This window comes from Oxyura jamaicensis, chromosome 9, assembly GCF_011077185.1.
Source record: "Oxyura jamaicensis isolate SHBP4307 breed ruddy duck chromosome 9, BPBGC_Ojam_1.0, whole genome shotgun sequence".
In the NCBI taxonomy this organism is placed as follows: domain Eukaryota; kingdom Metazoa; phylum Chordata; class Aves; order Anseriformes; family Anatidae; genus Oxyura; species Oxyura jamaicensis.
The window spans coordinates 12,596,476-12,604,785 of record NC_048901.1 but is presented as its reverse complement, the minus strand read 5'-3'; the positions used below and the strand labels follow the sequence as shown (position 1 = coordinate 12,604,785).

The following is an 8,310-nucleotide window of genomic DNA, read 5'->3' as shown; positions in this document are numbered from 1 at the left end:
GCAGAGCACAGCTATATGGTTGTTTCATCTTTGTCTTTCTGCCACGCTTGAAGGCAGGAGTCATCTCGAGCCTTCCTATCCCTCAGTGCTCAACTGTTCTCCAGAAATGAGGCTGGTCTTACAAACGGGCAGATCAGTGTTGCCTCAGTTTTGTATTATTACCTATTTCTTTGCATCTACAGATACCTAGATGTGCTGAAAAGCCTGTATGTATCAGCAATTTTTTTCAGTTCCTTAAAGGTTTTACTAGAAAGGTTGGCTCATCTAACAGACTCTGAAGGGATGGTTTCACAAAGTGAATTGCAAAGAGAAGAACATAATTCCTTACCACTTACAAAATAAGGATCTCTGTCCCAGTGAAAGAGCTTAAGACACACCTCAGTCTCTCATTGCCTAGGCAGCTCCTTGGCATACATTTCTGGGCACATCTCTTGCTTCGTGTACAGGGCTGTGGGTTCTCACAGAGTCTAAGACAAGAGATGGAAGTGCTTACTGCTGTCAATGTCGTGTTTTGTTCTCCTGAAAAAAAGACCAAGAAATAATTTGTGGCTGTGATTTAAAGAGCTAAAAGAGCAAACCACTGTGGAGCATTTAATACTGGCCAGCTACAATGGACACTCACCTGTGGGTACCTAGGCTTCGAGTCCCCAGTGTATCTAGGACATGCTCCAGAGAAAAACTAAAGAATATTTCTGCTAGCATTTCTAGGGGAGCCACACTGAGACATGAAGCTGCCTAAAAGTTAACAGAGGCTGAATTATCAATTCCTAGATATAAGGGTTAATTCATTGCTTATTGAGAACAAAGCAAGGTAGTGATTTAATAAATGACTCTAAGGTGCTTCACTTTCATGATTTTAGAAGACAGCACTTTGTGTTGTCTTACGAGCAAAGGTCAGTGAACTGTCAGTCCTCATTACTTCAGCAGATGTTCTTTTGAGAACTCTGAAACTAACTTCATGGTACATGGAAATGAGTACATGTCTTTAATGGTTATCTTCAAAAATCAATAAGCATAAAGCTTAAAAAGAAGGGAAGTCAGTAAATGGAAAGAATTGTGATTAAAGAGATGAGCAGAAAAGAAGAAAAAATGCATTACTCAAAGTTACCGGTTCGTCCCATGAGAGAAGAGTTAAGCAGTACAATTCCTGATTGGACTAGTGGACCATCTCTGTCTAAAACAACCTACCCCAGAAAAAAATAGCAAAGATTAAGGATGTGAGAAAATTACAAAAAACACAAAGGAGAATAGTGGAATCATTCATGCATTGGATACATTTCTTCTACCTCCCGAATTTAGCTCTATGCTCTGAATTTGCTTTGACAATGGATCTGGGATCCCCCAAATAAATATACATCCTTGTACCACACTGCACGGTGCATATTCCCGTCAGAGTTCCAGACTTTTCCCTGAACCATTGCAAGACCCCATCCCCCTCTTATTTTGCTTTGTAAACACTTATGTTTCCATTTATCATCTTTAACTGCCCAGCTGTTTTAAATCATGCTCCTAGACTCAAGCTATCTTCCAGAAGTGATTTTTTAAAAAAATTCTTGTATTCAGAGAAAGAATATCAGCAGATCCTCATTAACCGTTTGCATGGTATTTATTACTCGTACATCTTTAAAATAGCCCATCAGTAAAATAATAGCTGTAGATCTTTTTTCAGTTCTCCACCAAGAGAAGTTTGCCTCTTCTGTCTCTTATCAATATTTAACACCTGTCTTTGAACTCTGGTGTCTTCTCTACCTTTTCCTTTCTAATGGCAGGTCTAGAAATGAACAAAACCATCTGGAAGGAGATCACTACTGACTTTGATATTATTCCAGGCTCATATGCAGGGTCCTAGAGTGTATGCACAGCAAGTGTAAAGAAAGCAAAATGTTTTTTCCAGTGAGTTACAGAATAAAAGATTTTTTCCCTTCAGTTCCAGACTTTGATTTAAATTTACCAGCACCAAATTCCACATATTTTTTGTCCATGGGCATAGCCTCTCTAAATATCTTGGAGGGGAGCAGAAGAAAACAAAAACAAAAAAAATGGGCAGATCACAATAATAAGATTGTAATCAAACTGCTTAAAGTCATCTTTGTTTGTCCTAGATATTGAAAAAAAAAATGCTTTGGACTGAGTGAACTAGGCATCGAGTTGTAAAAGATCATTTATGGAGCAAGCATAACACTTCTCCAGTGTCAGTCTCTGACACTGGAGAAGAATCAGTTACAGTGCAAAAGAAAGTATTCCTAGATTCTACTCCTGCTATTGCCACCTTATATTACATTATTACATATGAAGGAAAATTCACATCCTATCAGGATATTCATGATAGTCAGAAAAATATGAACTGAATTATTTGCCTATGTTATTGAAAGGTAAATATTTTCTCTTAAGACTACTGACTACTGGTTTGGACCTTTGCTGAGCTTCACACCTTTTCTTTCTTACCTTCATAACACCACAAATTGTATAGAGGAACAAACTTATTATTCCACTCAGAAGAAGTTGAGAGTACACTTACAACCTCATCAGCTGAGGGTGGAGGCTTAAGTTCTCCTTTAACCCATATTTTCTTTTGTAAAGAACACTTGAAAATGACTGTGCTTTCCCCAGAGAGACTGAAAACTGGTGCATTTTGGAGTGCATGGCCTTTGCGGATGATGACTAATTGATCAATGTGAAAAAAATAATAATAATAATAATAAATAAACAGATTAGATAGTCCTCCAGTTAATGAATAAGTCTTTTTTTCCTGTCCGGGACCTAATGAGAGAGGAATCCCCAAGAGTCATCCACTGAGGAAGAAATGAACAGTATATATAGTATAATGATGTGAATTCAATACCCACCCAATTTATTTTAAAACGCATCTGTGAACATCCTTTGAAGATATCCTCTGGAAGAAATTCCTTTGTAATCTGTCATGTTCCACTGGGGTTGGCAAACATCTGTGTGTGCAGCAGGGGAGAAGATGGAGAGGATTTATTTTACCAGGTTTTCTTTAGTGAGGTTTAACCTTCCTTAGTCTTTCAGTTTCTCTTCCCCTCCTAATAGCTTCCTTCAGATATTTCCCTTTTTAAGCAGCCCTACTATGTGGAAGCATCCACATTTGACTTAGGTATTTAATTAAAGCAATTTGTACTGAGTTATTCTAATGCCAGATAGCTGGACCAAGCTCACTTCATATTAAGGCAGATGCACGTATACAAACCTCTTTAATCTTGCTTCTCATCTTTCTCCAGATGCACTAATGAACAGTCATTGGCAACATGAAAAATAAATATTATTAGTTTATCTGTTGCTTCTTCAGCAATAAACCCTCACATTTTCTACCAAAAGGCAGAGATAACCCCTCTAAAGAGGTAAAAACAAGAACAGGAAAACAGGAAAAAAAAAAAATGCTGTTGAGTTGATTTGATTTATTGCCAGATAGAAATGAAATAATTTATTTTGAAGTAACTTACTGGGCAGTTGCATTGTGTGGTGTTTTCTTTCTTCTGAGAGAAGATAGGAGATGATGAACATGGAACCAGAAGATAACTAAGACAGTGAGCAATGGCAAAAGGACTGGACAAAGTGAGGTACAAATACTGGGGAAAGAAGGTTAGCTGAGGAAACAGGAACAGAATATGCTAATGGAAAAATACCTTGTAAACTGATTTTCAGGACTAAGTTTGCTGAGTTCTTTTCACACAAAATCTCGCAAAAACATCAAAAGAGATGGGAATAGTTAAAAGGAATTTAAATAGAGCAGTTGTACAGCCCCTATTAATGCTGTACATCCGTATAAAAAACACACTTAGGGAGTTGGGCCTAACTTGGAATGGATTTCTGTAGTCCTGTCATCTGAGTGACTGTCACCTGGAGAAATATTTATTTATTTATTTTGTTTTTACTTGACAGTTCTGGGCTCAAAAGTAGGTTTGAAAATACCCACTAGCTTTGTCCCACGCACCAAAGAAGTTTCCAGTCCCAGCACACAGGTGCACATGTGGCATTGACAGGGAAATTGCCGTGCAAAGCTGGGCCTCTCTTGGCAGCTGCTGGAGCTGCCTTCAAAGGGGCAGCGCTTCCGTTAAAAGCATACACATGAGCCAGCAGAAAAGCAAACACAAAATTAAGACAGATCACAGTCAGCAAAAGAGAAAAAAAATATGTTTAATGGTTAAAATATATATATATATAAATATAAGTTTGCCCTTCCACAGTATTGAAGAGGTTGCATTTCCTTCTTCCCCAGAGTATATCATGAAGGATTTTCTTTGATCTTCTTGGCGTTTTGAGCTATTAAGTTCTATAAATCAAAGGCCTCTCAAAGGACAGCTGCTCATCGTGTGCATGACACCAACTCTGCCGCTGCCTGGGGCTTTGCGCCTCCAAGCCCTTCCCTGGGACTCCTTCCGCCCGAGGGCAGGGCCGGAGGAGTCCCGGCCTCACCTGAGGGCACGGAGCGAGTGAGGCGCCCTTGCCCCTGACAGGAGGGGCGGAAGGGCCCCGGAGCCATCCCCACCTCAGCACAGGCGATGCTGGCGGGCACCTGGTGCTCATTGTCCTCTCACCTGCGACTCGGCCCCACTAACGGCGGCTCCCCGCGGCACAGCACATGGGCCTACGGGGAGCAGGGGGAGGCAGGTGAGGGGGCCTGGTCCGGGGAGCTGCCGGTGCCTCGCCTCGCTATGCTCCCGTAGGAGCCCGGGGGTCTCCCCGGGGACGCAGAGCGAACCTGCCTTGTCCTTCCTGAGGGGAAGCCGCGACGCCACCTTGATGCAGAGGATAAAACGTGAGTGGGGAGCACGACGGGGGGGGGGGGGGGGCTCGGTTAGGGCTGAAGCCCCCACAGGCCCTGTGGGGCTCCCTCCCTGCTCTGGGTGGGAAACACTTCATCTGTACTGCTTTCTGCCAGTTGTACGGGGTCGTGGGTAAACTCGGGGCATACTGTATGGTGTCCCTTGCTTAGACATTTCTTAGACATAGGTCTAAGAATATAGGACCACCAGGCGGGCTTGCGTCCAGCACCTCTCCTCAGCAGAAAGGGGCCCGCGGTGCAGGCCGGCGCCCACAGGACAAAGTGGTGACTGAAAGAGCTGGGGGCAGCTGTGGGGGGGGCACTCCGCAGCACTGCCCCTGCCTTCTCCTGAGGTTGTGAATTTACCTCGAAAAGTATTGGGGAAATTCAGTTCGTTGTGGGGAGAAAACTCGCTTTGTCCCACAGACTGTGTGTGAGACTTGCTGTTGCACCCTACCAAGGATTTTTCCCACTTTTCACCACAGACAAACTTGTTACTTAAATACTGATAAAACAAAAGGATGAAAAAATATAAAACACTGTTCTGTGCCTAGACGAGTTGTAAAAGTACTGTTGGATCTGCCTTGCTCTAGCCCTAAACCTAACATGAGGAAAATTCTTGTGACTCAAAGGAAACAGTAATAAATCTCTCACACTTTATCTTCTCTCTCTCTCTCTCTGTGTGACCTCTGTCACCGTTTGGTATCACTACTTATTACTTTGAAAGGAGGGATCCTCCGTGGTATGCACTGTGCCTGTTCAGACAGTGCCTTCTGTAAGGATGATAAATCCTGAGTAGAAGGGATGTAAGAGAGAAAGCAGCTTGTGCAAGGCCAATCAGAGGTTGTTGGCAAAATAACTGGCTGTTTAAAAAATTTAATTAACAAGAAAATCTAGAAACTCCAGAGTTTTCCTCCTTGATCCACATACCACTAGCAGCAGTATCACAGCAGCATGTCCAGAGTGGATGCCAGTGATGCGGAATCTTCATCTGATTTCTCAGAAATAAGAGATTATTTGGGGAAAATTTTTTTGGACTTGGCATTCATTGGCAAACATGGAGGGATGAAAATGTGCTCATAGTTGTATTTCTCAGTGTGTTTTTAACCTAATGGTCAGAAAGTGGAAGAGGGTTTGTAGAGTGACAACTGGTAATAGTGTACAAGCATGAAATACCGAAGGAAGCTTTCAGTCAGGACAGGCTTCTGAGAGGCCTTGCTGAAAGCTAGAGCTGTGTTACAGTAGTCCAGACAATATGTAAGAGGGAACAAATAGAACTTCTGTAGATGTATGCTTCCCAGCTTGCTTGATAGGGTACCTGCCTACAGTCTACAAAGTCCCAAGTACAACTCCTAATTATGGCAATTTGCAGAATACTCATTTTGAACTATTTTCATCCCCTGGTTGTTGATTTGAATCTGAGTTAGACAAAAATTATTTTAATCTCAGATACGCTGCCAACAGTGCAAAATGACTATGTTCTTCAGTTTGTCTCTTATTTACTGGTCTCCTAGTTCCCTCTCCTGTTTCTCCCATCCCTGTGCAGACATATGCAGAAAAAAATAATTGAAGAATTTATATTAAACCTTAGCTGCAAAGTTATCTTGACTTTGAGAGCTGCATGCAGATTTACTCCTCCACATCCCTCTAAATAATATTCACTCTGCTCTCCGCTCTCTTCATTAAAACTTAGTTTGTCAGTTCTTTATAAAATTAGTCATAGCAACTCACCAATGCAATTTTCAACCGTGGTATAAATACAACTGACTTTTAGTAGGAATGGTGTCTAGTGAAAGGCTACAGAGGCAAACCTAGAGCCAAAACCAGAATAAAATCTTAATTGATTGGCTGCTCTGTTGAAACAGAACCAGATTTCCTACTGCCAATGACTTTGTCAGTACACCATGCTCACTATGTAATGTTTTAAATCCATCCCATCCCCAAATGCTTCATTCACACTATTCGACATTCCAAGTACCACTCCTCCCATCCATCTGTCCGGCACTTGAAATGCCAAATGCCTTTCCTTTTTTGGGTCTCTGCAAAGTTGATACACGAAGAGATGTGGGGTGGCTCTCGTTGAATCCTCTGCAGACCCCTGGGCTGCAGCGCCAGAGGAGCAAATTGCTGGAGGTTGCCTTAGCATCCACCAAGCGGCGTCCATTTCATGTTGGTTGAAGCAGCGTAGCTGTCTGTCCAGCAGCCCTGGAGATCCTTCAGGAAGGAGAAAGAGCTGGAGCAAAGAAATAGGTGCAAAACCAAAGCTGCTGCACAGCTCTCTGGCATGATTGGGTGACTTCACATTTCTTAGCTGTGTTTGGGACAGAAACGTGTCTCGTGGTTCCTAAGGGTATGTTCTCTGTTCATTTGTGTCAGAGACCATCAGGAAGCCTGAGGATGCCAGACCTACCCAGCAGGAATCTGTTGCTGCCTTTAGACTTGTATCATTACAAGAATTTTTCCATTGTGTGTACCACAGGAATTCCATAGCTCCAAGAAGAGCCACATGATTTTTTTTTCACTAGAATTTGCCCCCCCAAACCCCTCCAAAAAAATCAAGTCCACCACAGAGTTTTGCAATCTCATACTGAATTTCTGTTACTTTATCAAAGAAGAAAAAAAAAAAAAAAAGTTAGAATATATCCCTTTGTAACGATGAAATGGTTCTATACATGCATTTTTATTATAAATTGAACACATTTTGCTTGCTTCAATATTTCTAGCTTCCTTGTAAAATGAAAAGGAAACTTTTTGTAGCAATCTGAAATTAGATGAAAAATAAAGTAGCTTTAGCCAACCAGCAAATAATCAATGGGCAGACCAATGCAAATAGCTGTCTTCTCAGCCCTTGTTCAAGTAACGAGCAGTCCAATTACTCCTGACCTAGCTCCAGTGGCTCATCTGCAATTGGTTCAAGTGGATCAGACAGTGTGCATAGAGCCAGTCCTTAAATCATCTGTGACTTTCCTGCTGGCTTCATGTGAATTAGAAAATGAAACAAGACAAAATTTATCTTACGGTATAAGTTTTGCTACTCAACATGAACAATGTTGAAAAATAAAGTTTTGAAGATGCTGTGCAACTAACCTGGAGATACAAACGTGGTCTGGTAGGGGCAGCTTCTACCTTTTTAATTCTTTATTGATTCTGTTCGTCAGTACAAGTACTATTTAAGCAAGAAACTATTCCTCCAGGGCCTTCAAGTTAATATACTTATTTTAGCCTTCTTATCCTGTTAAAATGAAGAGAATCGGATTGTTCTGAGTTGAACATCTGTTTGAAGTCGATCTGTGTCCACTGTTAAGGGAAATAATATTAGTGAAGGGAAGCAGAAGGCAGCATTTCAAAATGATATCCTCAAAGCATTTTCTACAGATGTCTCGGAGGTTCTCGGGGTATTATGAGGCATAAAAGACATCTGGTCACATTTTTATAATCTCATCAGTGTATACAGAAAATATTTTTCCCTGTTTGACTCTTGACAAGTAGAGGTACTGAAAGGCTTTTTTTTTTTTTTTTTTTTTTTT

At 41.4% G+C, this 8,310-nt stretch overlaps 2 long non-coding RNA genes across 2 annotated transcripts in view; one reads left to right on the top strand and one right to left on the bottom strand.

The window, feature by feature from the left end:
• Nucleotides 1-383: 383 nt before the first annotated feature.
• On the bottom strand, nucleotides 384-3,590 carry LOC118171744. Its single transcript, XR_004753358.1, has 3 exons — nucleotides 3,462-3,590; nucleotides 2,847-2,945; nucleotides 384-519 (listed from the first exon to the last, which is right to left on the bottom strand). It is a non-coding gene; the product is annotated as an uncharacterized LOC118171744 (long non-coding RNA).
• Nucleotides 3,591-4,647: 1,057 nt separating this feature from the next.
• LOC118171743 overlaps nucleotides 4,648-8,310 on the top strand; it is a 37,598-nt gene continuing 33,935 nt past the window's right edge. The window contains exon 1 of the long non-coding RNA XR_004753357.1: nucleotides 4,648-4,777. This is a non-coding gene — a long non-coding RNA (uncharacterized LOC118171743). The remainder of the gene's footprint in view (nucleotides 4,778-8,310) is intronic.